General features: G+C 43.4%; 1 protein-coding gene and 1 non-coding gene across 3 annotated transcripts in view; one reads left to right on the plus strand and one right to left on the minus strand.

Annotated features, from left to right (window-relative positions):
• Trim2 (tripartite motif containing 2) overlaps nucleotides 1-27,932 on the minus strand; it is a 199,875-nt gene that overhangs the window by 146,323 nt on the left and 25,620 nt on the right. The gene's annotated exons all lie outside the window — the stretch shown is intronic.
• Nucleotides 6,240-6,319, plus strand: Trnaa-agc (transfer RNA alanine (anticodon AGC)). The gene has a single exon. It is a non-coding gene; the product is annotated as a tRNA-Ala (tRNA).

Below are 27,932 nucleotides of genomic sequence, written 5' to 3' on the forward strand. Positions count from 1 at the left end.
ATTGTGGTGCTGGGGATTGAACCCAGGGCCTTGCATGTGCTAAACCTGTGCTTTACCACTGAGCTATATACCCTCAGCCCCTTTGTTACCTACACACTTGAGGGCTTATCCAAAAACATCTTTGTGCACACTAATGTCATGAAGCATACTGTCTTCTAGTAGTTTCATAGTTTCAGATTTTACATTTAAGTCTTTAATCCATTTTGAGTTGATTTTGTGACTGGTGAGAGATAAGGATCTAGTTTGATTCTTTGCATGTGGAGATAGAGTTTTTTTCAGCACCATTTGTTAAAGAGACTGTCCTGCTGTGCGCAGTGGCACATGTCTGTAATCCCAATGATTCAGGAGGCTGAGGCATTGGGATTGCATGCTCCAGGCCAGCCTCAGCAATTTAGAAGACCTTGTCTCAAAACAAAAAGGCTGGAGGTGTAGCTTGTTGGCAAAAGAGCCCCTGGTTTCTACCTAGTACTGGAATGAATGAATGAATGAATGAATGAACGAGTAGATTGTATTTGGCCCACTGTGTGTTCTTGGCACTATTATTGAAAAGCATCAGCTGTACAAGTTCATTTTTCAAATGCTCATTTAATTTGCACATGTGTAACAAAACAGAATTTAGTTCAGTATATTTGGAAGAAGGCAGGCCAGCTATGGCTTCTCTCTGTTGACTGGAATTTTGCCTTTAAATCTACTACACCAGTTAAACATTTCAGTACCCTATGATAACAACCAGGCCCCAGGAAATGAACTGTGCCTGTTTTTTTTTCTTTATATGATTTCTAAACAATGCACTGACGTAGAGATAAATTTAAGAGCTATTTAGTTGATTGTATGGCATTGGATAAATTACAGGCATACAAACTTAGAGAAAAGTTACAATTTGGAATAGTCATGATTTATAAAGGGAAATGCAGTAGTTACCAAAATTACTTCATAGAGAAACAGAAAAATGTTGAAATATACTCATTTTCCACGAAGTTCATAAGCCCTCCTGAGGCTGATTATAAAAGCAATAATCCAAAGTGCTATCCTTTCTACTCTATATGAGTTTTTAAATATTTATGATTCAGAGAATACAAATTAATATACAAATACAAATTAATCTTGTTTAATTATTAATACAAATATAAATTAATCTTGTTTAATTGTATTGAAGTAAGCTCATCTCTAACTCAAGTCTTTAGATTTTAAGGTACAGATTACCTTCTGGAAAGAACCTAATTTTCCTCTGATGTATTAAGATCTTGTCATTAAAAAAACCAAAAGCTTCAGGATACCAAAAATAGAAGCAATGAAAGAAAAAATTTTAAAAAATCTTTGTACCTTGAAGGATATATTACCCATAGACAGATAGATTATCTACAGGATAGGGAAAATATTTGTAAATCATCTATCTCTCTGATAAATTTCTAGTAACCACAATATATAATAAACTCTCACAATTCAACAAAAAAGCAGTACAATTAAAAAATGTGTAAAACTCTCACATAGCCATTCTTCAAAAATAATACATAAACGGTCAACAAGTGCATGTGAAGATGCTTACATCAGTCATTAGATAAGTGCAAATAAAAATATAGTGCAATGCCACCTCATACCTACTAAGATGACTGGAAAGAAGAAAGAAAGAAAGAAAGGAAGGAAGGAAGGAAGGAAGGAAGGAAAGAAAGAATGAATCAAGTGTTGAGGAGAATATGGAGGCTTGCTACCCTTGTATTTTATTTTTGGGAATATAAAATACTTCTGTGGCTGTGGAAACAATTCCACCATTCTTCAGAAGGTTACACAGAATTACCATATAACCCAGTGATTCCACTCCTGGATGATATATGAAAGAAATGAAAACAGGATTCAAAGACAGATATGTATACCCCTTCTCAGCATCAACATTCACAATTACTACAGGAGGAAACTGCCCCAATGTTCATCAATAGATGAATGGATGAACAGGTTGCAATGTACACATGCAATGGAACATTATGTAGCCTTAAAAAGGAATGAAGTTCTAGCCTAGACTACTGAAAACATTAAGCTAAGTGAAATAAGGCAGACACAAAAGATTATATATTGTATGGTTCCATTTATATGAAATACTCAGAATAAATAAACTCAAAGAAACAGAATAATGATTGATGGCTGCCAGTGGCTATTGGGAGTGGGGATGGGGAGAAAATGCTTAATGGACATGAGGTTTATTTTGTAGTGATGAAAATATTCTGGAATTAGATAGAGGTGATGGCTGTGTGACACTGTAACATTCATCATGTTTAAATGCTTAATTATAAGATGAATGTTCTTAAGTTTCAGTATCTCCTGGGTTTAACTGAAAGACCAGCCTGCAAGTTTACTGATGTTTTAAAAGGAGGATTTATTCAGTTGTTCATTCATTGTATTTATGCATTATCCACCATCTAGGAAGCTCTGGGGGTCAGGAGCTGCACCTGCACCTTCCCTCCCACAGGTGAGGAAGAACTTCCTAGTGGGGAAGGAATGTGGTGTGCAGGGCAAGGTCACTGGTGTTTGGAAGTGGCTGCCATAGGCAAGGTGGTTTCCTGCGTGATCCCATTTAACATTCAGAACAGGGCTGGGGGCTGGGGATCTCGCTGTGTGGCAGAACAAGTACTTGTCTGTTCAACGAGAGGAAGAAAGAAAGGAGGGCCTGGCAGGGTGGTGCATGCCTGTATCCCCAGCAGCTCCGGAGGCTGAAGCAGGAGGATCATGAGCTCAAATTCAGCCTCAGCAACTTAGCGAGGCCCTGTCTCTAAATAAAATATAGAAATGGGCTGGGGATGTGGTGCAGTGGTTAAGCGCCCCTGGGTTCAATTCCTAGCACCAAAAAAATAGATAAATAAATAAGGGAGAGAAGGAAGGAAGAAAGGCCAAAACCATTTGGAGTGATGGTGGGAATTCTCATTCCCATTTTAAAGATAAGGAAACTGAGAATCAGAGAATATATTAACTTCTTAGAGTCACCCAGCATGTAGACAGTGGAGCCAAGTTCTTTTTTTTTAATTAGTGCATATTGATTACATATTATTATGGGTTTCACTGTGGCATATTCATAAACATACTTTGATCATTTCTGCCCCCTCCCATTTGCCCTCTGTTACCCTCTCTTGCCAAGATCCCCTTCCATAGTGGCTGTACTAATTTTATTTCCACCAGGATGTAGAAGGGTCCTTGTTCCTGGCATCTTCTCCAGCATTTGTTGGTTTTCGTTGTCTTCTTTTTTTTTTTTCTTTAAAAAAATGTGTTCTGTTTAGGTATACATAATGTGCATGTTGACATATCATACACACCCACAGTATAAATTATTCTAATTAGAATCCCATTCTTGTGATTGTACATGACGTGGAGTTCCACTGATGGTGTATTCACAGATGAACATAGGAAAGTGATGTCCAATTCATTCTCCTGTCTTTCCTATTCTCATTCCCCTCCCTTCCCTTCATTCCCCTTTGTCTAAGCCAGTGAACTTCTCCCCACTTCTTCCCTCCTCCCCACTTATTGTGAGTCAGCATCTGAATATCAGAGAGAACATTCATCCTTTGGTAGGATTGGCTTATTTCACTTGGAATGAAAGTGGCTTCTGTATTCTCTCTCTCTCTTCTTTTTTTTTTTTTTTTAAACCAGGGATTGAACCCAAGGGTACTTAACCACTGAGCGACATCCCCAGCCCTTTGAATTTTTTAGTTTTAGACAGAGTCTCACTAGGTTGCTTACAGTCTTGCTAAGTTGCTGAGGCTCACTTTAAACCTGTGGTCCTCCTGTCTCAGCCTCCTGGGCCACTGGGATTACAAGCTTGCCTGGCTGGTTTGGGTATTCATGATGATAGCCATTCTGACTGGGGCGAGATGAACTGTCAATGAAGTTTTGATTGCATTTCCCTGATAAGCCAAGTTTGTTCCCATCTACTCTGCCACTCCTGGGCAGAGGGGGATGAAAGTCTGAATCCATTGGGAAGCAACTGCTCCCCAGTCAGAAATAAAAAATAAAATAATGACTAAAATGTAGTAAAAAACATTTTAGTTATCAAAAGAGCAGTGGGTCTCTCTTTTTAGTGGGATGAATACACAAACAAGGGGAAAAAAAACAATTTTCAAACTTTTATTGAGAAACTATCAATTACAAAACCCAGCCATAGAAATGGGCTGGGGATGTGGTGCAGTGGTTAAGCACTAGTGGTTAAGTGGTTAGGGATTTTTCTAAGTAATTTGACCATACACCCTATTTTTCAGATAGGAAAAGAAAATGAGCTGCAAAATGAACTGACTTATCAGAGAACCAAAACTTTTTTTTTTTTTTAATCAAAGAAACCATAAATTTTAAAATTTTTAGTGTTTTAGATGTACATAAATAAAATAATAAGTTTATTTTATTTATTTATTTTTTATGTGGTGCTGAGGATCAAACCCAGGGCCTCACACATGCTAGACAAGTGCTCTGCCACTGAGCCACAGCCCCTGCCCAGGGAACCAAGACTCTTTAACACTTAGTCCAAGATTTTTTTTTTCCACTGTGCCACACATACAAAATTAAGAAACTGATCCCAAACTAGGTGCTGTGGGAAATGCCTGTATTTAGAGCTTCTCAGGGAGTTGAGACAGAAGGGTCACAAATTCAAGACCAACCTCAGCAACTTAGTGAGACCCTGTCTCAAAATGAAATAAAAAGGGCTGGAGTTGTGGCTCAGTGGAAGAGTGTTTGCCTAGCATGTGCAAGACCAGGGTTTGATCCTCAGTACCAAAAAAAAGGAAGGAAGAAAGAAAGAAATTGGCCCCAGGATTAATCTTTCATGAAATAAGTTGCAAATTCTCCACCCTTCATCTTAGCAAACAATTGGTACTCTAACAACTCTTAGTATAATGACCCACATACTGGTTGACATTCTCAGTGAGTTTTCTAGTCTGTTCATCATATATTTTATCAAAAAATCTATAAAGAAGAGAGATAATCACAAGCTATAAATCTGGGAAGGAGTAATTTTCAATGCTTTTTTCCAGCCCTCTACCATGGAGCTGCGTCCCTAGTCTCTGAACTTAGTTTTAATATCCACCAGGCCTTGGAAAGATGAAACCAGAAATGAACTGAGAACAAGGAGGAAGGAGAGACTTGGAAAACATGGACAAGAATGTCTCCAAGGAAACACAGCCACGTGAGGCTAGAACTCTCTAGCAAAGCTGTTCCATTCATCCCTGGGCCCTGTTTCTTTCCTGACCGTCACAGCCGTTGGTCTGTTGCTCTTATTAAACATAAGACTCAAAATAATTACAGGGGCAGGGATGTATTCTTTTAAAAGATGAGGAGATGACATCACTACTTTTTGAATTTCAAACCATTAGATTATATAATTCAGAAAATTGCTATCTGCCCTTTGAGGATGCTCATCATCCAATTAAAATTTTACCCTCGATTCAAAACAACTGCCTCTTAGTCAGCCCACTCTTGGCGACCTGAAGCTTCCATTACCCATAGGTGGAGGTCTGCCCCTCCCCTCCAAGAGCGGAAGCCCCAGTTGACTGGCTAGTCCAACATCTTGTGGAGCACTCATTGTCAAGTCCAACACACAATTTCTCCGCTGAAGGGGAAACATCATTGTCTACTGACATATATTTTTTAAGGAGATATGCACAGAAACTATATTCTTATATCAAGAGACCATGTCATAATATGCTTAATGGGACTGAGCAGAGGCACAACAGAGGCCCTCTGGATGAATGAATGGTCAGACGCCTTAAGTCTTCTCTGATGATCCCAGAAACTACAAACTTCTAAGTTTAAATTATATTTATATAATTTTTGCAGAGCTAGGGATTAAACCCAATTCCTCATGCTGCTAGGCAAGTGCTTTGCCACTGAGCTACAGCCATAGCCACATATTTTTAAATTCTTTCTTTTCCTTTGACTCACTGATTCGTTTGGAGCTGGGGATTGAACCCATGCCCTCATATATGCTAAGCACAGCTTTACCACTTTGACCGGCATCCCCTTTCTTTTTCAAGAAATAAAAGGATGCTATCTTAGTCCATTAGGGCTACTATGACAAAATACTATAAACTTCATGGCTTATAAACTTGATTTTTTACAGTTCTGGAGCTGGAAATCCAAGGTCAAGGAACTGCCAGATTCCATGACTGGTGAGGGCTTCCTTATCAATTAACAACTGTCATTTTGCTGTGTCCTCCCATGGAGGAAGGGGCAAAAGGTTCTTAGGTGTCCTTTATAAGAACACTAGTCCTGGGGGTTGGGGAAATAGCTCAGTTGGTAGAGTGCTTGCCTAGCATGCACAGAGCCCTGGGTTCAATCCCCAGAATCACCATAAAACAAAAACCACGAATCCCATCCATTTTATATCAATGGAATCATATCTTGTCCAGTCTTGGAAATCCAAAGCTTTAGTCACCCACTGGTAGTGATCCCCCAACCATCTGAAAAAGAAACTGCTTTTTCATATGGCTTCTTGCATTCCATGTAACTATTTTGAGATTGATCTGCTTGTTCAGTAGATTAATAGTTCACTATTTTTTATTCCTGAGTGATGTTCCATTATGTAAATATGTCACAATTTGTTTATTCACTTGCTTATTTAACTTTATTTATTTATTTTTTCAAAGTTGGCCCTGAATTCCCGGGCTCAAGCAATCCTTTTTTTATACCAGGGATGGAGTCCAGGGGCGCTTAACCACTGAGCCACATCCCTAGTCCTTTTTTACATTTTATTAGCGATATGGCCTCCTTGAGTTGCTTAGGGCCTTTATAAGTTGCTAAGGCAGGGTTTGAACTCGCGATCCTCCTGCCTCAGCCTCCGGAGTGGCTGGGATTACAGGCACGTGCCACTTCATCGGACTCACTTCTTAAAGGAGTTTTAATCAATGAAATTACTTGATACTCTAAATTGGACAGGGGAGAGAACTTGAACTCTAGATTCTGAGAATGGGTTTCCCCTAGCTTTCCTTCTTTGCTCTTTGCCCTTCTCCCCTCCAAATTACCCTCATCTGTGCAGGCCCTACCCAGGCTGCTTCCTCTAGGCCTTGTTTGTCTGATGCTGGCTACAGAATTCCAGGCTGCAGGGCGGGGTCTCTGTGGCCACCTCCCTCTGTGTCCTGATTCCCCCATCCCTGCTCCCACTTGTACACCCCTCTTTTATTTATTTATTTTTTATTTTTTTTAGTTGTCATTGGTTCAATATCCTTATTTATTTATTTTTATGTGGTGCTGAGGAACGAACCCAGTTCCTCACACGTGCAAGGAAAGTGCTCTGCCACTGAGCCCCACCCCAGCCCCAGCCCCTCTTTTATTTCTGTTGCTACTTTCAAGTCTCTCACTTTCTCTCTCCTACACTTGACTGTGATCCACGGACTCCTCTTCAACATCTGTGCTCAATTTACCTTGCCCAGAAAGCTCTCCAAGGCTGGTCCCAGCCAAAATCTGTCTGATCTTGTGTTTCTGCCAAATATATTTCAGTTATATAATTGACGGGAGGTGGCATGGTAGTGTTTGAAAGGACAGACTCAGAACAGGCTGCCCCATATCAACTGTGATTTGGCCCTGTCCCTCTGTTTCCTCATCCATAAATTGAGGACAAGATTAGTCCTACCTCATGTGATTGTCATGAGGATTAAATGAGATATATTTGTCCATCATAAGAAAGTGGTGAGTGTATAGTGGGCATTGTCTGTGCTTTTCATAAAATAAACGTTTCTATGTTTTTCCTTATTAAAAGAATTCTATCTGCATTCATCAATTTATTCACTTAAAATTTTTATTTATTGAGTGCCTCTCTTCTAAGAACTGGGGAATAACACAAATTACGCTGGGGACACAGTCAGTAACAAATAGACAACTAAAAATAGACCATCTCTGGTAAAGGCCATGGAGAAAAAATAAAATAGCCTAAAGAGAGGATTAGGAATTATTGAGTGTTAAATTAGCTTTCCGTTACTGTAACAAATACCTGATATAATCAACTTAAAAAGAGGAAAGGTGTACTTGGGTTCACAGTTTTGCAGGTTTCAGTCCATGGTCAGTTGGCCCCATTGCTGTTGGATCTCTGGCAAAGCGGTACATCATGGCGGGAACGTGTGGCAAAGAAAGCTGCCCACATCATAGTGGCCAGGAAAAAAAGTAAAAGAAGACAGCCCCCTTTGTGGGCATCTCCCCAAACCCTGAAACTTCCCATGAGGCCTCGCTCCCAAGGATTCTACCATTTCTCAGTAAGGTCAAGCTGAGGACCAAGACTTAAATACGTGGGCCCTTGGGGGACATTCCAGATCCAAGCTCAGTACCAAGGTGGGCTTGGGTAGGCTGAGCTGAACCAGGAGGCTGCAGTTTTAAATAGCACAGTTAGCAAAGCCCTTGTCGAGGAGGTGCCCTCGGAAAGAAGAACTGAATGGGCTCAGGGAGAGTGCATTGGGGCTGTCTGGGCGAAGAGCATCCTTGGTATCAGGGACAGGGAGAGCAAAGGCCCAGGGGCTCCTGGCATCTTGTGCTCAGTGGCTGTTCCAGGTGACTGGGAGTGGCCATACTGTATTCACGTATCATCAATTCCACTCGTTCTACTTGCAGTTAGAACCCCTTAACCCTGATGTACATGTATATTCTTCAAAATGTTAGAGAGATACCTTGTGCGTTTAGGATCTCAAACTTTTTAGAAAGGAGGTATGATGCCGGTTATAGTGGAATCCAAATGCCATGATCCAGCCACACAGCTCGTGAGCTCGACCACTGTGACCCTGGATCCTGGGGAGAGCGTGGCACTAGGAACTACCTTCACTGACCTGGGGCTTCCCCACCAGAATGACCATTAGATCCGCGCCTCGCACGGACGAGGGGATGTGGGGAATAAATGAGGTAATAAAACCACTAACCCCTCACTTGGGACTGCACGAGGGTCCAATGGGAGGCCTTTGATATCAGACCGAGCTAATGTCACCATTTTCCGTACATTGGTCTTCGGCCGCGCATGCGAGACCATGCAGTCAGCAGATCCCCTGCCTTCAAACGCCTTTCCAGTGCCTGAGCCTACCCTTCTCTTCATCACATAGAGACCCCTAAACCCTGTTCTTGGGCAGGTGGATTTAAGTCCTTGGGCTTCCCCTCCTCACCTTTGGCTGCCTCATGAATGAAAACCCTGTCGCTTTGCTTTGGGGTTGGCGTTAGGGGTGGCAAAGTGGAGTGGCCAAGGCCAATCTCAGGTTCAGGAAGGGCTGTTTCTCCCTTCTTACCCATTTCTCTGGGAACAGACTGAAAGTGAACAGCTGAATTACAGCCTGATGATGCTAACCGTGTTTATACAATAGGCTTCCACCCGGGAAGACTTGTTAAACGCTGCAGACTGTATGACTCCCAGTCCCTGAGGTTATTGAAATCAAGTATATGGGGGTGGGGCTGGGGGTGGGGGACCCATCTGTCATTTTCACCTTGTTATCAGGCTGACTGCCTCATCATGATGCAAATCGATTGTTTGAAAAATGAAAAAGCATTACAACCCAAAAAAAAAAGAAAAAAGGAAGAAAGTTTAGCTGATGTCTCTCCAGAATTACATCTAAGAGCAGAAAATCTGGGTACATATTCTCAAACCATTGCTTATTTGATTTCCACCAAAATACCCATACATTCCAGCTGAACAAATATTAATTTTTTATTTAAATATTTTAAATTTAAAGTAATCTGTGCTTCTTGTTATTGTGTTTTTTATGCGGTTGTGTGTGTGTGTGTGTGTGTGTGTGTGTGGTTTGCAGGGATTGAACCCAGGGCCTTGTATATACTAAGCAAACGCTCTATCACTCACTGAGCTACATCCCCAGGCCTTTTTGTTTTAGAAATGGTCTTGCTAAGCCGTTCAAGTTGGCACCAAATTTATGATCCTCCTGCCTCAGTCTCGCACATCAATATTGTGTTTTGAAGCATCCATTAGTGGTGGCTGTCAAATTTACAGTGTTTTCTTTTTCCCAGAGCCATGTTTGTGCTGGGTGAACCTGCTCGTGGTTAATCCAGGCTGAGCCAATAACTTTCTCCAGTCCTTTAGTCATAGATAATTTGGTCTGGAGATAGGGGAGAAAGGGAGGGTCCTGCCCAAGCTAAGCCAGTCACTAGACTTTTTGAACTAAAACTAAAAGGAAAGAAAGAATTCTTCTCAGAGGCTTGAGTCTACAGGGTATGAGGCCACCAGCTTCAGTCATCCTTATTCCTGCCAAAGGAAAGCAGCTAATCTTCAGGAGAAGCTGATAAGGCCAAAATGGATAGAGAAGCTGAAATAAGAGAGAGAAGAAGAGCACGCCAGTCCCTGGTTCCAGTCATCCCTAATGTCCAGCTGTATCTCCATGTTTTGTAAGATGCCCTAGCATTCCCTCCCATAATGTCCATCCTTTCTTTGAGTTTTGTTTCCATTCTCTGGAAATCAAAAATGGATAATAGCAAAAGCTGGATTAGACTGTTTAATTTATAAACTGTGTCACTTTGAGCCACTTAAAATATTTTTTAGTAGCTGGATGCAATGACATGCACCTGTAATCCCAGCAGCTCAGGAGGCCGAAGCAGGAGGATTGCAATTTCAAAGCCAGCCTCAGCAACTTATTGAGGTCCTAAGCAACTCAATGAGACCCTGTTTCTAAATAAAAAATAAAAAAAGGCTGCGGATGTGGCTCAGTGGTGAAGCACCCCTGGGTTTAATCCCTGGTATTAAAAAAATATATTGTGGTAAAATATATATAACTTCTCAATCCCCTCAATCACTGGTAACCTCAATTCTTCTGTGTCTATGAATTCGTCTATTCTTGGTGTGATATTGTGAAATACGTATTTGCTTATTATTCAGATTTCCTGGCATGTGACTCCTAAAATCCTTGTAATTTCTGAAATGATAAGTATCTTTTGTATGCTAATGAGTTGACTTGTGACTGGCAGCCACTAGGTGGGGGCTGGTTACCCAAAAGACCAAGGTAGGATTGGAGGGTGGGGACTTTAGGTTCTACCCACCAACCTCTGGTGGTGGTGGTGGGGAGGAACTAAAGGTTGAACGGATCACCTTGACCAAGAATTTAACTAATCACATATATATGTATATACTGTAATCTCCACATAAACCCCCAAAGGACAGGGTTCAAAGAGCTTCCCGAGAGCTGGACAAGTGGAGGTTCCTTGAGCGGACATGGAAGCTCTGAGCCCCTTCCCCCATACCTCTTCATTTCTATCCTTTGTCATCAACTGTAGACTATACCAGTCAATATAAGTGCTTCCCTGAATTCTGTGAGCTTCTTGGACAAATTAATGGAACCTGAGGAGGGGGCTGGGGGGAACTGTGTGTATAGCCAGTGGGTTAGAAGCAAAAATAAAAAGAACCTGAAGCCTTTGACTGGCATCTAGCTGGGGGTACAGAAGTCTTGGGACCCAGCCTCATACTGTGGGATCTAATATCATCTCTATGTGGACACTGTCAGAACTGAATTGGATTAGAGGACACCAACTGGTATTTGCTACTTGCTTGTGGGGAGAAATCTGCACTCCTTTGGGGGCTCACAGAAGTGTTCTGTGTTAACTGTTCCAGTGTGGGAGCAGGGGATAGACAGCTGGTTTTTCCAAGCACGCATTGATAATGTATATAAATGGAATCATACAATGGGCTTCCTTTCAGATCTGGCTTATTTCACTTAGCAAATGTTTTCACATTTCAACCAGGTTGTAGCATTTTCCAGAATTTCATTCCTTTTTATAGTTGAATAATAGTCCATTGTATGATGCACTACATTTTGTTTATCCATTCACTCTTGAAAAATCTTCAGGCCTCAGTTTCCTCATGTGCAACTCGGTGATTAGATCTTCCCAGAGGAATATGGTGACCGATCATGTAATGCAGTTAGCAATGCTGGGCATAAAGTAGGTGCTCAGCAAATGTCAACTGTTGTTATCATGCATGACACTAAAAGTCAAGTCATACCTGCTACTACCTGCTAGTCTGCTTGTTTCCATTCGGCTATTGTCTAAGGTAGAGTTTCTCCTACTCTCATTCCCATGTCTCTTCTTTCATATCTCCCTACTCTACTTTTTTTCTAGCAGAAAACTACCCTTCATTCTGGATCAATAGCTAAAAATCATCCTGAAAAACTAACTGTAATTCACTAACTGCAATACGTTTTCCAAACCCTACTGGCAAGCAGAAATGAATTTGCCAAGAGCCTCAAATGTTTATCTTATTTATTCCAGGATTAAATCAAATACCTGTATTTTATGAATTTGATTGAAACTACATCTACCTGTTTTTTTTTTTTTTTTTGGCAGTACTAGAGGTCAAATCTAGGGCCTCAAGCACGTTAGGCAAACACTTTCCTACTCAGCTACCCCTGAACCCTTCATAAATATTTATTTGACTTACTAGTCAGGAGGAGTTATTTTTTTTTCTCCCAGGATATTCATATTGCCTCATACAATCAATTCTTTATACCCTGTTATGGTTTAGATGTGGTGTCCCCCAAAAGCTCACACGTGAGGCAATGCAAGAAGGTTTGGAGGAGAAATGATTCAGTCATAGTCTTAACCTACTCAGTGTTTTAACCCCTTGATAGGGATTAACTCAGTGGTAACTGAGTGGTAGGGTGTGGCCGGAGGAGGTGGGAATTGGGACGTGGCCTTGGGTATATATTTATATCTGTGGAGTGGAGTTTTTCTCTCTGCTTCTTGATCACCCTGATGAGAGCTGCTTCCCGCCACCACACTCTTCTGCCATGATGTTCTGCCTCACCTCGAGCCCTGAGGAATGGAGGCCGCTGTCTGCAGATCGAGACCTCTGAAATCGCGAGCCCCCTCCTAACTTTTCCTCCTCTACAGTTTTTCTGGTCAGGTCTTTGGCAGCCAAAAATCTGACTAAAACATACCCCATTTCAACTCAAAACTAAATTTGATGTTTGTTTGTTTGTTTTTAAATCAGATTTTCTTTTTTACTGATACACAAAAACACACACTTGGTACATCTTAACGAGGGACCATGCGATGTTTCCGTATTTGCATGCATTATGTAATCAAGTGAGACATATCTATCTCCATGGCAAAGCATTAAAAATTCTTTTCTTCTAGCTTTTCGAGACATACAGTATGGAATCTCTAACTGTAGTCATCTTTGATTCATGAAAGGTCACTTTGAAGGACAGGCTTGTTGTGTACACCTTAGAGAAACAACAGAAATAACAAAGTTTGCTGTGTTTGGTTTGCATAGGTGACTGCTCCTGGTGCTTCAGGCGCTGTGCTGGGTGGTGCGTGGACAAGGACAATAAGCCAGGGTGCTTGTGAGGGCCACCAAAGGGTCTTCAGTCAGCTCGGGTGTGGGGTAGAGGGGCAGACACCGGACATCAGGCAGAGAACTCCCTGACACTCGGGCACCTCACAGACAAGCCCAGATAATAGTCATCAGTCAGAATATTCCAGACTGTGGTCTTTTACCATGAGATGAAGATGCTCAATACCAATCGGCTTTTACAGACCTACCCCATCCCCGCGCCCTTGACTCTCACCCAGCAGAGACACTGGGCCATGAAGTGTCCGATGCCCTGCTTGGCAGGGAGACCTTTCCACTCTGCTCTCCTCCATTGATATCTTGGTCTTCATTTTTTTCTCTACCAAGGTTCAAGTGAAACTGGGCCATAGAATAGCAGCCTCTCTGTCCCTAGAAACAGAGCCCCAGGACCTGACCTCAGATGACCTTGGGAGCGAGTAGAACCAAACCCTGAGGAATGGGAACAGAGCCCCATAGAACTAGACCAGAGGTGAGTCAACAGTGGGGTCAGCGGTGGAAGGGAGACTGGGCGCAATGGCGCGCACCTGTCATCCCAGCAGCTGGGGAGGCTGAGGCAGGAGGATGGCGAGTTCAAAGTCAGCCTCAGCAATTTAGTGAGGCCCTGAGCAACTCAGTGAGACCCTGTCTCTCAATAAAATACAAAAAAACAGGGCTGGGGATGTGGCTCAGTGACTAAGCACCCCTGGATTCAATCCCCAGGACCAAACAAAAGGAAAATCCAAAAACAAACAAAAAGACAAGGGCAGGATGGACCAGGATTCCTCATAAGTTCTGGTTGGGCGGATGCCCCAGTGCAGACTAGTCCACTAAGACTAGTTAGCTCTCTATTTACCCTTACCCCAGCCCTTGAATTCCTTTGCTGCCAGCCACCTGGGGAAGGATTTGAGCGTGCTTCCTGTCCCTCTGTCAGTGGACCTTGAATAAAGGTCGTTTTTTGCAAAACCCTGGTGCTATAGTTTTGGCTTCTACGCACACATGGGACCATGAGCCCTTGCTTGGTGTCACAAAGAGCAAAGTGCCTTCTAGTCAGAAAGAATGACCGTGCAAAGACATGAGACCATGAAGGAATAACTGCCAATAGCTGATGGGAAGATGGCAGGTGACGGCATGTAGGTGGGGGCCAGCTCACAAAACTGTTTGGATTTTCTGATTACAAAACTTGGTGTTTGAGAAATAAAATTAAACCCTTTCTGTAGGTAAAATACCCTAATAAAAAACAGGGTTCCTTGCATGATTGTAGGAAACAGAAAATAATTCAAATAAGTGTTTTCTCTGCTTTTCCAAGGATGATCCTAGAGCCCCTTTTAAAGCAAAGGAGAGAAGTAAATTCATGGCTTGCAGTCTGCTGTAGGGCAGGGGACGGAACTCTCCTGCAGTCCAGTGGAGACCAAGGCTGATGGACTGGGAGCTGCTGGATGTGTTGAAATATGTCATCTTACTGAATGTAATGAGTTCCGTCAGTCAGCTGGGCAGCAAGTTTAGTTCTTTCCTGCTTCTTCAAACACACTTTCCTCATCCTTGCATGGACCCTCTGGCAGATCCCCCAATAATATTTTCAGTCAATTTTAGGATTCTTTTCCTTTCTTTCTTCCCAGGACTAGGGATTGAACCCGTGGGCAACTTACCACTCAGCTAAATCTCCAGTCTTTATTTACTTATTTATGGAGACAGGGTCTCACAAAACTGCTTAGGTTGGCCTCAAACTTGCAATCCCCCTGCCTCAGCCTCCTGAGTCAGTGGGATTACAGGTGAGTGCCACCACACCCAGCTCAATTTTAGGTTTCTAAAAGTCTTCTGAGCTCCTTCCTCCCATACCCCACCTCTTTTAATCTTCATAATTCCTCTAGAAAAAGATCTTTGCATCAGCAGTTGTATCTTTTAGAATAGTATTATTAGAATTTAGTAGTAAACCAACACTGTAGGCTTCAGATTTACTTCTGAGTCCAAAACAATCTGTGTTGTCTTGGAAAGTTGCTGTGGGTTAAATAAATACAGGGTATAGATTCCATCTTCAAGTCTAAACAGGACTTTTTACTCTAGGGGAAAGTGGGAAGAGCTCAAAAGTAGTTAATAAAGAAGGTCATTTGTTTTTCTTTTTACCCAGAAAAGAAAATTCCTTCTGTGGCTACCAGTCTCTGAGAAATTATCTTTCAAAAGAGATTTCATTATTTATCAGAGTGTTGTGACCTATTGATAAAAACAATTTTGTTCACTTTCTTATCTTGAAGAAATCGGCCTCAGCTTTCTGCAATACTCAAAGTGTGTGCTTGCAAAAGAATTTCTGGAGCAGAGCATAAAAGACCATAATTTTTCTGCAAGAAATTTAAACTTACATCTTTCTTTTACTTCCTTGAGAATACTGCTGAATAAAACATTAGTCCAGACGGCAAATGACAGAAATTACAATGATGTTGAATGTAAATTGTAGGAATTTCCATGTTTACAAATCATCTTAAGCTGGATTCAACAAAATACCTTTGTATTATAAAATGTGAAAAAAAGTAGAGTGTTGTGAAGGAGACACATGCCGTGTTGATTAATCTACACTTAATAGCTTTTCCTTCCAGACTTTGAAAAAATGTCTTTCTTTCTTTCTTTTTTTGGTACTAGGGATTGAATCCAGGGACACCTAACCACTGAGACACATCCCCAGCTTTAAAAAAAATTTTTTTTTTTTTTTAAATTTAGAAACTGGGTCTCATTGAGTTGCTTAGGGCCTTGCTAAATTGCTGAGGCTGGCTTTGAACTCACAATCCTCCTGCCTCAGCCTCCCAAGCAGCTGGGATTATAGGCATGCTCCACTGCACCCAGCTTAGCATTTTAAATGCTTTATTTTTTTCTTTTTCTTTTTTACAATAAAAAGCACAAACCATAAAAGAAAAAAATGATAAAAATGCTTATTAAAAGGTATTATTAAGAAAATGAAAAGGCAGTTCACAGACTAGGAGAACATATTAGCCACATCTGGAGGTCATGTTCTTCACTAAGAAAAGCAACTCAAAACATTGGGCAAAATTTTTGAACAGACACTTCACAAAAGAAAATATATGAACTGGGTGAGGTGACGCATGCCTACAATCCCAGCAACTTGGCTGAGGCAGAAGGATCTCAAGTTCAAGGACATTCTGGGCAACTTAGCAAGACCTTGTCTCAAAATAAAAAGGACAAGGGGTGTAGTTCAGTGGAGGAGCACTTGCCTAGCATGTGTGAAGCCCTGGGTTTAATACCCAGTACTGGAAAAAATAGGCTAAGTGTTCATGATAAGATGTTCATATGTCATGATAAAAATGCAAATTAAAACTACAATGAGATACTGCTACACAATAATTAGAGTGGCTGAAATATAAAAACCTGACATTACCAAATGTTGTCAAGGATGTCAACCACCTGGAATTGGTATATAAAATGGTATATCCACTAAGGAACAATAGTTTGACAATTTTTGTAAAGGTAAACATGCATCTGGGCATGAAACCTAGCAATTTTGCTTCTAATTATGAGACATGGGGAAAAAATGTCTAGAATGTTCTAAGCCATGTTAATGATAGCCAAGATGTGAAAACAACTCAACAGGTGAATGCAGAATAACTGTGGTATATCCATTTAATATAGCACAACTCAGCAATAAAAACAAACTGTTGATACACTCAACAACATAAGAGACATTTCAAAAACAGTACACTGGGTGAAGGAAGTTAGGCAAAAGAAAGTATATACTTTATCTTTCTATTTATAGAAAATGCAAACTGGCTATGGGTGTAGCTCAGTGTATAGCACTTGCCTATCACGTGCAAACTCCATTTTCCATCCCAAGCAGCACAAAAAAATAAAAATAAGTAAATAAATAAAAGGTGCTAGCACAGAACATATACCTGCAGTCCCAGCTCCTAAGGAGGCTGAAGAAAGAGAATCACTTGAGCCTAGGAGTTCAAAGCCAGCCTGGGAAACATAGTGAGCCTCCATCACAACAACAACAACAAAAAACAAACAAACAAACAAACTAATGTACGGTAGCAAAAGGTACAGGACAGTGACAGTAGTTACATAGGGAACAAAGAGTCAAGGGTGGCGTGAGGCGATGGGAATATTGTGTGTGGTACACATTTGTCAAAACTGTTTACTGAAATACATATGTAGTTCATTTATGTTAGTTCCGCCTCAATAAAGGTGTTATTAGTGTCTTGATTGCATCCCAGGGAATAATAACAATTCCAACATCTTCTCTGATTCACAGCTTCTCTCCCCACAATTCCCTTAGACTTGTAAGAGGGGAAGGGAAAGCCTGGCTTTTTCTTTTTTTTCCTCTGGAGATGACCCCAGGAGGGGGAAATATGGAAAAACGGTCACGGTCTTCGGGTACAGATATTATGATAAGAGTGTCTGTCCCCTCAGGATTTGGTGGATATGTCTGTGAACTAGCCCTTGGTTTCTGCGAAGCTTCTATGGGGCCTTGGAGATGGCTCTCCTGGGAACTTCTCATTGAAATACTGTGACGTGGCCTCTGTTTCTTTGGCTGACATTGAACCCCAGTGTCCAGGGTACATCACAGAGGCTCTCCCTTTGTCAGGACCCAACCCCATCTCCATGCAGCCCCCTTGGGTGAGGTCCTTGAAATGGCTCTCCCCTGGACTTGGCCACTGGATGACTAACTGCATTCCTGCCCCACAGGAACAGGGTCCTCAACCCAGCCTTCTCCTGCCTCACTCCCTGCTCTCCTCCCAGTTGTACACTCTGCCAACCTGCAGGATGAGCATCAAGCTCTCTCAGTGGTCCTCTTGATTTCTCCCTTGTCATTTGGTGAGGAGGAAGCAGCCCTCACTCTGCCATGGCTGTGGTGGGACAGAGACACTCATGCATTGACGTCCTTTCCAAAGAGCCAAAGAAACCTTCAAGGTGAGTGCTAGGCTTAGGGTCACAGAAGAGCTGCTAGCAACCCCCCAATCTGTTCTTCAGGGAGGACTTATCTTGCTTTGCAATATGAGGGTACATGGCATCTACTCCTTTGTTTCACCACCTCGGGACCTCAGTTTACATTGATACAGAAAGTATTGTGTTAGCCAACTTTCTGTTACTGTGACAAAATATCCAAGATAATTGTCTTACAAGGAAAGGTTTATTTTGGCTCCTGTTTTGAGAATTTCAGCTCATGGTCAGTTGGTCCAATTGCTTTTGGACCTATGGCAAGCAGGACATCATGGTGAGGAATGCATTGGTGGAGCAAAGCTGCTCACTTCCTGCCCTGGAAGTGAAAAAGAGAGAGGAGGGTCCAGGGTCCCAATATCCCTTCTAGGGCACACCCCCAATGACCTAACTTCCTCCCACTAGGCCATGCCTCCTAAAGGTTCCACCTTCTCCCAACAGGATCACACTGGGGAATAAGCATTTAACTTATGGGCTTCTAGGGGATAAGAGTTTAATATTCAAAATATAGCAGCTTGGGCTGGGGCTGTAGCTCAGTGGCAGAGCACCTGCCTTGCACCTGTGAGGCACTGGGTTCAATCCTCAGCACCACATAAAAACAAATAAAATAAAGACATGCTGTCTATTTACAACTATTAAATTTTTTTTAAAAAAAAATATAGCAGCTAATGGCACATATATGATTTGTGATTTAAATATTGATAAATAAATTTCTGACACTTTCTTGAAAATATTGTCCAACACTCTGAAATTTTAAATTATATGACATGGTGACAGGGCATTAGAGTTCTGTTCATGTAGAATTTTCTCTTCATAAACAGCATGCTTTATGAGCATGATATACATATTTAATATTAAATGTTTTTTATAGTACAAAAAACAAAACAAAACAGCCTTTACTATTTTGTGGCAAGGGGATTGCTTTTTCTAGAAAGTACCAATACATGGAAAATCATTATTCTTTTGCCAACTCTGACCATTTGTGCTCTTTAGGTCAGCTTCTCCATGCAGGCAAAGCTTATTATTATTATTTTTTTAATATTTTTGATTCTTTTCCTTTTGGTCATTTCTTTGGGTCTGGAGCAGCAGGCTTTTTGGATATAAAGAGATAAGCAGCAGATCAGGGTGTGGCTAGAAGGTAGTCAAAGGATGCAGAATAATGGCCCAGGCTTGGGAAAGAGCTGCTCCTTTCAGGGACTTGGCAATAGGGACAGTACCTGGAAAGCCGTCCCCAGGTGCGTTGGCTGGCATCTGAGGCCCCACGTAACTCTAGGAGAAGGTTCTGTTCCAGGCTGTCCCTGGAGCCCCAAGAAGAATTCCTTCCTTAGTGACAAAGCCTGAAAATGAGGTCCTTCCAGCTCCTTTTACAAGTTTTACGAGGATGAAATGGTTCTGAGCTTTAAGGGTTCCCTGAGGTTTAAGCACCCTTTCCCAAAAGTCTCAGAAAACCCTCTGTATTTCTTCTGATTTCTTTTAAAACATGAAATTCTAAAGCCACATACTCCACCTTTGCTCTCTAGTTGCTGAATCACAGAATGTTAGGGCCAAATGTAACCTAAGAAATGATTATGTCACAGATAAGTAAACTGATACCCGAGGAGGTGAAGGGACCCAGTTCCTACCACACAGCCACACCTCGGAGACTCCCTCAGGCTGCGGTTAGGTTGCTCCATCAGGCACTGCTGATATCTTGTGGGGCCTGTCCTGTGAAATGGATGATGCTAACGGCTTGCCTGGCTTTTGCCCACTAGGTCCCAGGGCACCTCCCTCTCCTCTGCTCCTGCAATTGTGACAACCCAAAATATCTCCAGATCTTGCCAAATGTCCTGGGCTAGGGCGAGGCGGCGTCACTGCTGGTTTAGAACTGCCAGCCTAGAATTTCCTCAGACTCCATCCACAAGAACTGATAGATTTAATAACAATAGCTGTCTCAGCTGGGCTCGGTGACACAGGCCTGTAATCCCAACGGCTCAGGAGGCTGATGCAGGAGGATCACAAATTCAAAGCCAGCCTCGGCAAAAGTGAAACACTAAGCAACTCAGTGAGACTCTGTCTCTAAATAAAATACAAAATAGGGCTGGGGATCTGGCTCAGTGGTCAAGTGGCCCTGAGTTCAATCCCCAGTACCCGGCCCCCAAAATAGTCACCAACAGCTGTCTCCACAAGTGTGTTCACTGACCCCAATCATCTGCTGATTGAACTCAGTCTTTCTTAGCAAACTCTCCCTGGGAGAAATAAACCTTAGACATGGTTAACTGGCTTCGGGTTCAGCAATTCTCCTGATAGAATTTTCTGTGTGTATGCCTCATCCTGCCAAATCCTTTCTGAGTGGCCAGAGAGTGGAGGCATATCCTCCTTGATTGACATAATTCATCCCAGGATCAGGCCAGTAAGGCCTGGCTCTATCCTTTGTTTTTCTTTTTTGTGGTGCTGGGGATTGAATCCAGCTCTTGCATGAGCTAGGCACGTGTTCTGCCATGGAGCTACACACCCAGCCCCGGCCTGATTCTTTAAACACAGGAAGGCAGAGGTGCACAGAACACAGGTGTAAACATTGGAGCAAATTCAGAAGGAAGATAGCCCAGAAATGGCACAGTGGCAGTCCCCTCTAGGACTGAAGAGTCACTTGGTGGGGCTGGGGATGTGGCTCAAGCGGTAGCGTGCTCGCCTGGCATGGGCAGGGTGCTGGGTTCAATCCTCAGCACCACATACAGAAAAAGATGTTGTGTCAGCCAAAAACTAAAACATAAATATTAAAAAAATCTCTCTCTCTCTCTCTTTAAAAAAAAGAAAAAAGAATTAAGTTATGAATGCTTATATCTAAAAAAAAAAATAGATACCCTGAGGTAACATCATGAATGCCTTCTAGAGCTGGGCACAGTAAGGCCTGCCTGTAATCCCGGTGGCTCAGGAGGCTAAGGCAGGAGGACCCTGAGTTCAAAGCCAGCTTCAACAACTTAGCAAGGCCCTAACCAACTTAATGAGACTCTGTCTCAAGATAAAAAATAAAAAGGCTGGGGATGTGGCTCAGTGGTTAAGCTCCCCTGAATTCAATCTCTGGTACAATAAATAAATTATTTAAAAAAAAAAAACCTGTCTAGGAAACAAATTAGAAAATAAATTTTAAAATGGCATAGGACACAGTTTAACTCCAAAAAGAAGGAAAGGCATTCCCAGTTGGGAAAAATAACAGGGGCAGATGAATGCTTGGGATGGAAGTGCATCCCCGGGCATAAGAGATGGCAGTGGGGTGTATGCTTTCCTTCCAAGGAGATGTCTCATATTCCAGAGATGCCACTCTACTTCCTAAGGGCCAGCTGAAAGGACCAGTATTGACCATGATATCCTGATGACTTCTGAAGAGGGCTTTTTCTGACACACAAAACGGAAATACCACCTTAAGGCTGATCACAGGTGAGTAATGCAGAAGTCATTCATTAGAACACCTGGGGTCAAAAGCCCAGCAGCTGGAAAAACAAGACTCTCTTTACAGTGCTCAGAGGACTTCTTGTCCTTGAACTACCTCTTATCCACCTTGTGTGGACTGAATGTTTGTGTCCCCCTCCCCCAAATCCATATATTAAAGCCTTAATCCCCAGTGAGGCTGTATTTGGGGATTCTAAAGAGGTTATTAAGTTAAAAGAGGTCATAATGGTTGGATCTGATTCAATAGGATTACTGTTCTTAGTGATATCACAGAGCTTGTCCCCCCCTCCTCTCTGTCCCCTTCTCCCCCAACCCCACTCCCTGGCCATGTGCATGATGCTTTGAGGAAAGAGCACACAGATAGAAGGTGGCCATCCGCAAGCCAGGCAGACAGCCCTCCCCAAGGATCAACCACACTAGCCCCTGACCTCAGACTCCCACCCACCAGAACTGTGAGAAGATAAATGTCAGTTAAGTCATCTCACCTGTGACTTTCTGTTATGGCAGCTTTTGGCAGACTTAGACACTGGTCTTTCCCATGGGCTAGTGTCCCTGCCCAAGGAGAAGGCCCGAAGGTCATAAAGTCCACACCTGCCCTTCTGGAAGCCCATTACCACGCAGCTTAGCCTTCCCCAACACATTCTTGGGTAGTGTTATGTGCTTTACCCTAACTCTCCCATTTATCCCTGTGAGGTAGAAATATTATCTTCATTTCACAGATGAGAAAGGCCGAAATAAGAAATCAAAAAATTCAAAGAAACTTGCCCAATTTAAGGCTGGCTTACGTGGTGGAGTGGGAACTAGAACTCAGGTTTGCAAAGGCTCCTGTGATCCTCTGACCTAACATCTGGAATGAATCTGTTTTAGTCACATTTCCCATCACAGTGAACAAAAGACCTAGGAGAACACCTAGAGGAGGAAAGGTTTTACTGTGGCTCAGGGTTTCAGAGATTCAGTGCATGGTAGGTTGACTCCACAGCTCGGGCCTCAGGTGAGGCAGAACATCATGGCAGAAGGATGTTGTGCAGGAGAGCAGCTTAGGACATGGCAACGAGAAAGAATGGAGAGGGCTCTGCTCCCCAGGGACAAAAGATGAAACCCAAAGGCACTCCCCCAGTGACCCACTTCTAGCCACACCCTATGTGCCCAGTTAACCCATATCAGAGGATTACTGTGCTGATTAGGTTAAGGCTCTCACAACCAGTCATTTCACCCTGAACTGTCTTGTGTTGTCTCACACATGCACTTTTGGGGGACACCTCATATCTAAACCATAACAGGATCCTAATGTCAGGGTCTTTTTCTTGTCCTTAATCACTGACCTTCGTTGGGTACCTGTTATGGTTTGGATACAAAGTGTCCCCCAAAGATTCATGTGTCGAAGGCTTGGTCCCAATGCAGCAATGTCTGAGGTGGGGCTTTTGGAAAGTGATTAAGTCGTGAGGCTCTGACCTCATCAGTGGATTAATCCATGGAAAGCTGAAGGGATACTGGGAGGTGGTGGAAGCAATAGGAGGTGGGCTTGACGTGGGGAAGCAGACCTCCGGAGCCATGCCCCAGAAGGGTATTTCTTCCCTCCACCCCCTCTGCTTCCTGGTTTTCATGAGCCGAGCACTTTCCTCCACTCCACCCTTCTGCCATGATGTTCTTCCTCACCTCTGGCTCAGAGTCATGGAGCCAGATAACCATGGACCGAACCTCTGAAACCATGAGCCCCAAATAAATCTTTTCTGGTCTACATTGTTTTCTCAGGTTATTTATCACAGCAACAAACAATGAACTATCACAGTGCCCTTGACTCTTCCTCACTCCTGCCACCCCAGGTCCTCTCTTGGCGGGGCTTCCTACACATTGGTGCAAACTCAGATGCACTGGTCTGGCCTCTTCAGTCCCAGCCCACCCTTGACCCGTCCCTGCAGAGTAATGCTTTGGGGTATTCTACTTATTTCTTGGGATCAGCTTTGGTCTGAACCTGATCCCACATCAGCCTTATCCCTTCTCTGTAGCCTCCCCGGAAAGCAAGCCCTACCCACCTTGGGTTCAGCTCAGGTTTCTGCACCTCTGCTCAGAGCTGGGACCTCAGATACCTTCCACACTACTGGTCCACACTTCATCGCTCCCTTAAAGCAGCCCTTCTCCACCCTCAGCAGGTGGCTTTTTCTTCCACTTCATGCCACATCTCCTCGAGGAACATTTATCACCCAGGGCACTGTGGCTTTGTCCTGGTGAATCTGAGGGCAATTGTGGAATCACAACTGTAAGCCCAGGAGCAAGAAGCAGGCCAGGTCTCATCGCCCAGTGATGGCCCAGACCACGAAGGCTGTGTGTTCAACACAGAGAGCAGTGGCTGCACACTGGCAGGGCAGGAAAGGCCCTGGAGGAAGAGGGTCATGCAGAGAGGCATCCCCTGCAAGGCAGACACAGAGGGCCATCACTTGCCATCCACCCACCCATGCGTTCGTTCATTAATTTGTCAAATCTTGAATGTTATGTTCCAGGCACTGTGCTAGGTGTTGAGGACACAACAGAGAACTCAATCCCTGCAGAAATCAGACAATGAACAAGTAAGACCAGAGCCTGGGACTGAATGAATCCCCGTGGTGATGGGGTGCAGGGTACCAGGGCAGGCTAGTTTAAGTGGCACACATGGGAAAGGTATTTGAGGAGGAGGGGAAGAGCATCCTAGGCAGAAAGAAAGAAGAACCATTCCATTAGCTCCCAGAAAGATCTTTTTGAGACCCGGGATCAAAAAGGAAGCCAATGAGGCTAAAAGAATATAAATAACTTAAAAACAAAACAAAAACAAAAACAAAAAACTCTGCACTGATTTTACTTGAAATTCCCAGAAAATAGAAATATTTTTTAAAATAATTTAACTCAAGAATTAAATTGTTCTGAAATATCTAATAGGTATAAGGAGAAATATACAAAATCATGAAATCAACCATTTTATATTTGTATTACCCTAAATACTGAAAATGAACTCTTGTTCCATGATGCCAAGTCTGAGTGGTTACCTTTTGTACAGCAGTATTTTGGTTTTTTATTGCCCTCCCAGGGCTGAGGATAGAACCCAGGGTCTCTCCTGTACCCAGCAGGTAAGAGCCATCCAGCTGTCCCCCCAGCCTGGGTATTGCTGTTGTATTTATGTGATCAGCTCTCTTAATCCTGATAACTATGAAGTCCGTACTGTTGATAAATGAGAAAATCGAGTCAAAACCAACATGTCACCCAAGGTCACAGAGCTGAGGAGCAGGGAGGTGGGCTTAAGACAGTGCTTAAGCCAGACCCTTAATCCAGGGTCCCTCAGCCACACACCATACACCTCTCATGACTTCTTTTCTCTGACAGTCACATCAGCGAGCCTGGCTTGGGCCTCAGACTCTTCACTTGTCATTTCAAAGTTCCATAATCTTCAGGCACTCCTACTACGGCAGACTCAGTAGTGACAGGCTGCAGCTTTGGGGGCGCCCCTCAGCACCTCCACCCTGATAATTCACATCTGTTTCTGAACCAGAATCTCCCTCACCTCCTCCTGTCACTTATAATCCCTCTGAGGACCTCAGTTTCTTCACCTATAAGCAGGCTGCTGCGAGTCCTTGGCAAGCGGAGGCAGGTAGGGCCCTCCTGCGCTCTTCTTCAAAGATGCAGAAAGTATCCAGGGTGAGAATCTAACAAAGCTGTTAATTAGGATTCAGTCACACCATTTTCCAGAACTCTGCTATTTCTAAAAGCAAAGCGCTCCACCGCCAGGCCCTCAGGGAAGGACCCGGTGTCCTCTGACTTCAGTGAGCGCTCTTCCCAGCACAGGGCCTTCTCCAGAGCCACCTGGTGGTGGTGGTATTGGGGTGGGCCAGGAAAGGGGCAGGGTGGGACCAGGCACCCAAGGACCCCAAGTACAGAGGACTACCTGCATGCGTCCCCTCCTGCCTGGTGTACAGGGGCTGCAGGATGAGTCCACACAGCCCTCCCGATGTGCTGCAAGGGTCTGACCCTGAACTCCATGCTTGTCCTTGGTGCACGATAGAAGGTCAAAAGCCAGAGCTGTCTACAGAGCAGGAGGTGGCAGCGTGCAGAGCCATGAGTCTCTCATGATCTAGAAAGTCTCTGGAGTGCATCTATCTGATCTGTCCCCCGTGACCAGGAGGGCAAGGGAAGCTTCCTTCAAGTGGCCGTTGTGACCTGACCCACTAGCTGGCCAGCACACAGCTGCTATTCCTCAGTCACTGGAACCATTTTCCTGACCTGACACTGCCATCAGAGCCCGTAGGGCCTCTAGAGCTGTTGGCCTCCCCTGGCCTGCCTTTGAGAGGCTTCCTGGAGAGGGAGGTATGGGGTAGTGGTTAATGCTAAATGCCTGCCCTGAATCCCACTTGTCCTAATGGCCCAATGGCCCATGGAAGTCACCGGACCACTGTGCACCTGTTTCCTCATCTGTAAGGTGGACTTACAATGGTATCCACCTCAAAGAGTTTATGACACTGAGCTGGGGTTGTGGCTCAGTAGTAGAGCGCTTGCCTAGCATGTGTGAGGCACCGGGTTCAATTCTCAGCACCACTTATAAATAAATAAAAAAATAAAGGTCCATCCACATCTGAAAAAAAAAAATCAAGAGAAAAGGAGTTTATGGCACATTAAGACCAGTGTGCAGGTGCGTCTCTTGGAGGACAGGACCTTCTCCGGCAAGTTCATGCCTGGCATGAACAGGCACTTAATAAACACAATCACATGATGTACAGCAAAGCTCTGGTCAGCAGTGGACCAAGTACATGACAGCATCAGCAACTGAGTCAGGCCCTAACAACATGACATGGAACTGAAAAACTCCTATCACCTAGTGACATGGCAGCCATTATAACATCACAAAGGAGTACTCTCTGTTGGTGTGGATGCTGGCGTCAACAAGCTGCTACACAGCCAGTCACATAGAGGCACAGCACATACAATTATGCAGCTTGATAACAAACGATGTCTGTATTTAGTAAACTATAACTTTTACCATTATTTTACAGTGTACTTCTACCTATAAAAAAGAAGAGAGCTGGGTGTGGTGTTGCACACCTGTAATCCCAGTAATTCAAGAGGCTGAGGCAGGAGGATTGCAGGTTTGAGGGCAGCAACTTTTCTGAGAACCTCAGCAACTCAGAGAGACTCTGTCTCAAAATAAATAATAAAAAGGGCTGAGAATGTGGCTCAGTGATTATGAGCCCCTAGTTTGAATCCCCAGTACCAAAAACAAACAAACACACAAAAAACACTACAAAAGTTTGCTGGAAGACAGGATACTGTATTACCCCAGCAATGGCCTCGTGCATCTTCTAAGTTTACTCCGTCTCTTGGTTGCATTGAGAAGCTGCGTGGAGTGATTGGCCTAGACCATCTAGGTTTGTGCAAGTGCCCTGTATGAGTTCCAACCAGGACAGATGCTCCTAAGGAGGCATTTCTCAGAATGTATCCCTAACATAAGCCACAAGTGACGGTATTTATGGGACGAATGAGTGAATGAATGGAGTGTTCTCTGAGGTGCCCGAAGGAGCTGTCAGAGGTACGGTTGGTTAGTATTTCTCCCAGGGGACTAATTTTTTATCTTCCTGGGTAGGATTGCAACACCAAAAATTTGCCTTTCAAAGGCTGTGCGTTCTGACAGCTAAGACAAAGCATCAGGGAGCCCTGGGCTCTGCTTCTGGCCATGTCCCAATTAGCTGTGTGACCTGAGGCTGTCTAGAAACTCCAGTCTCCTGACGAGAATAATAACAATCCTCATCCTAGGGGTAAGGTAAAACTAATAAGATGGCTGTGAAATGTGCCACATGCTTCACAAAAGAAAGCCGCCCTTTACTGTAAAGCAAAATTATTAAAAATGTACCCCCACATGCTGGAGTTAATGGGGCTGTTAATTCATGGAAGTCAAATCTGTCTGCTTGTTTAGTGAGCACCACAGGAGGCAAAATCACCGTGTTATCTCTTAACTCTCTGAAGACAAAGCAAATCCATTTGATTCACTGCAGGTTTCAACTGGAAAATGAAAGTATCCATCTTCATCTCCTCACCAGCTTAAATCAAACTATGGAGTGAACTAAGAATTTGACCTGCTTTAGAAGAAAACTCAGAGGCTGTGATGATCGCCCAGTTCAACCCTTGGTTTCAGCAGAACAACAATCTCACACACAAAGGTTGTCCTCTTAATAGGCATCCTCGCCCTGGCGCAGCTGGGACTCTGTAGTGAGGTCCCTGCTCTGGGTGCCACCGGAGGGCTGGGATGGCCTGAGGCCCACACTCACCGAAACTGCAGTGCAGCCTA

Source organism: Marmota monax, unplaced genomic scaffold, assembly GCF_021218885.2.
Source record: "Marmota monax isolate L192 unplaced genomic scaffold, Marmota_monax_Labrador192_F-V1.1 WCK01_AAM20220418_F8-fsc00002, whole genome shotgun sequence".
Lineage (NCBI taxonomy): Eukaryota > Metazoa > Chordata > Mammalia > Rodentia > Sciuridae > Marmota > Marmota monax.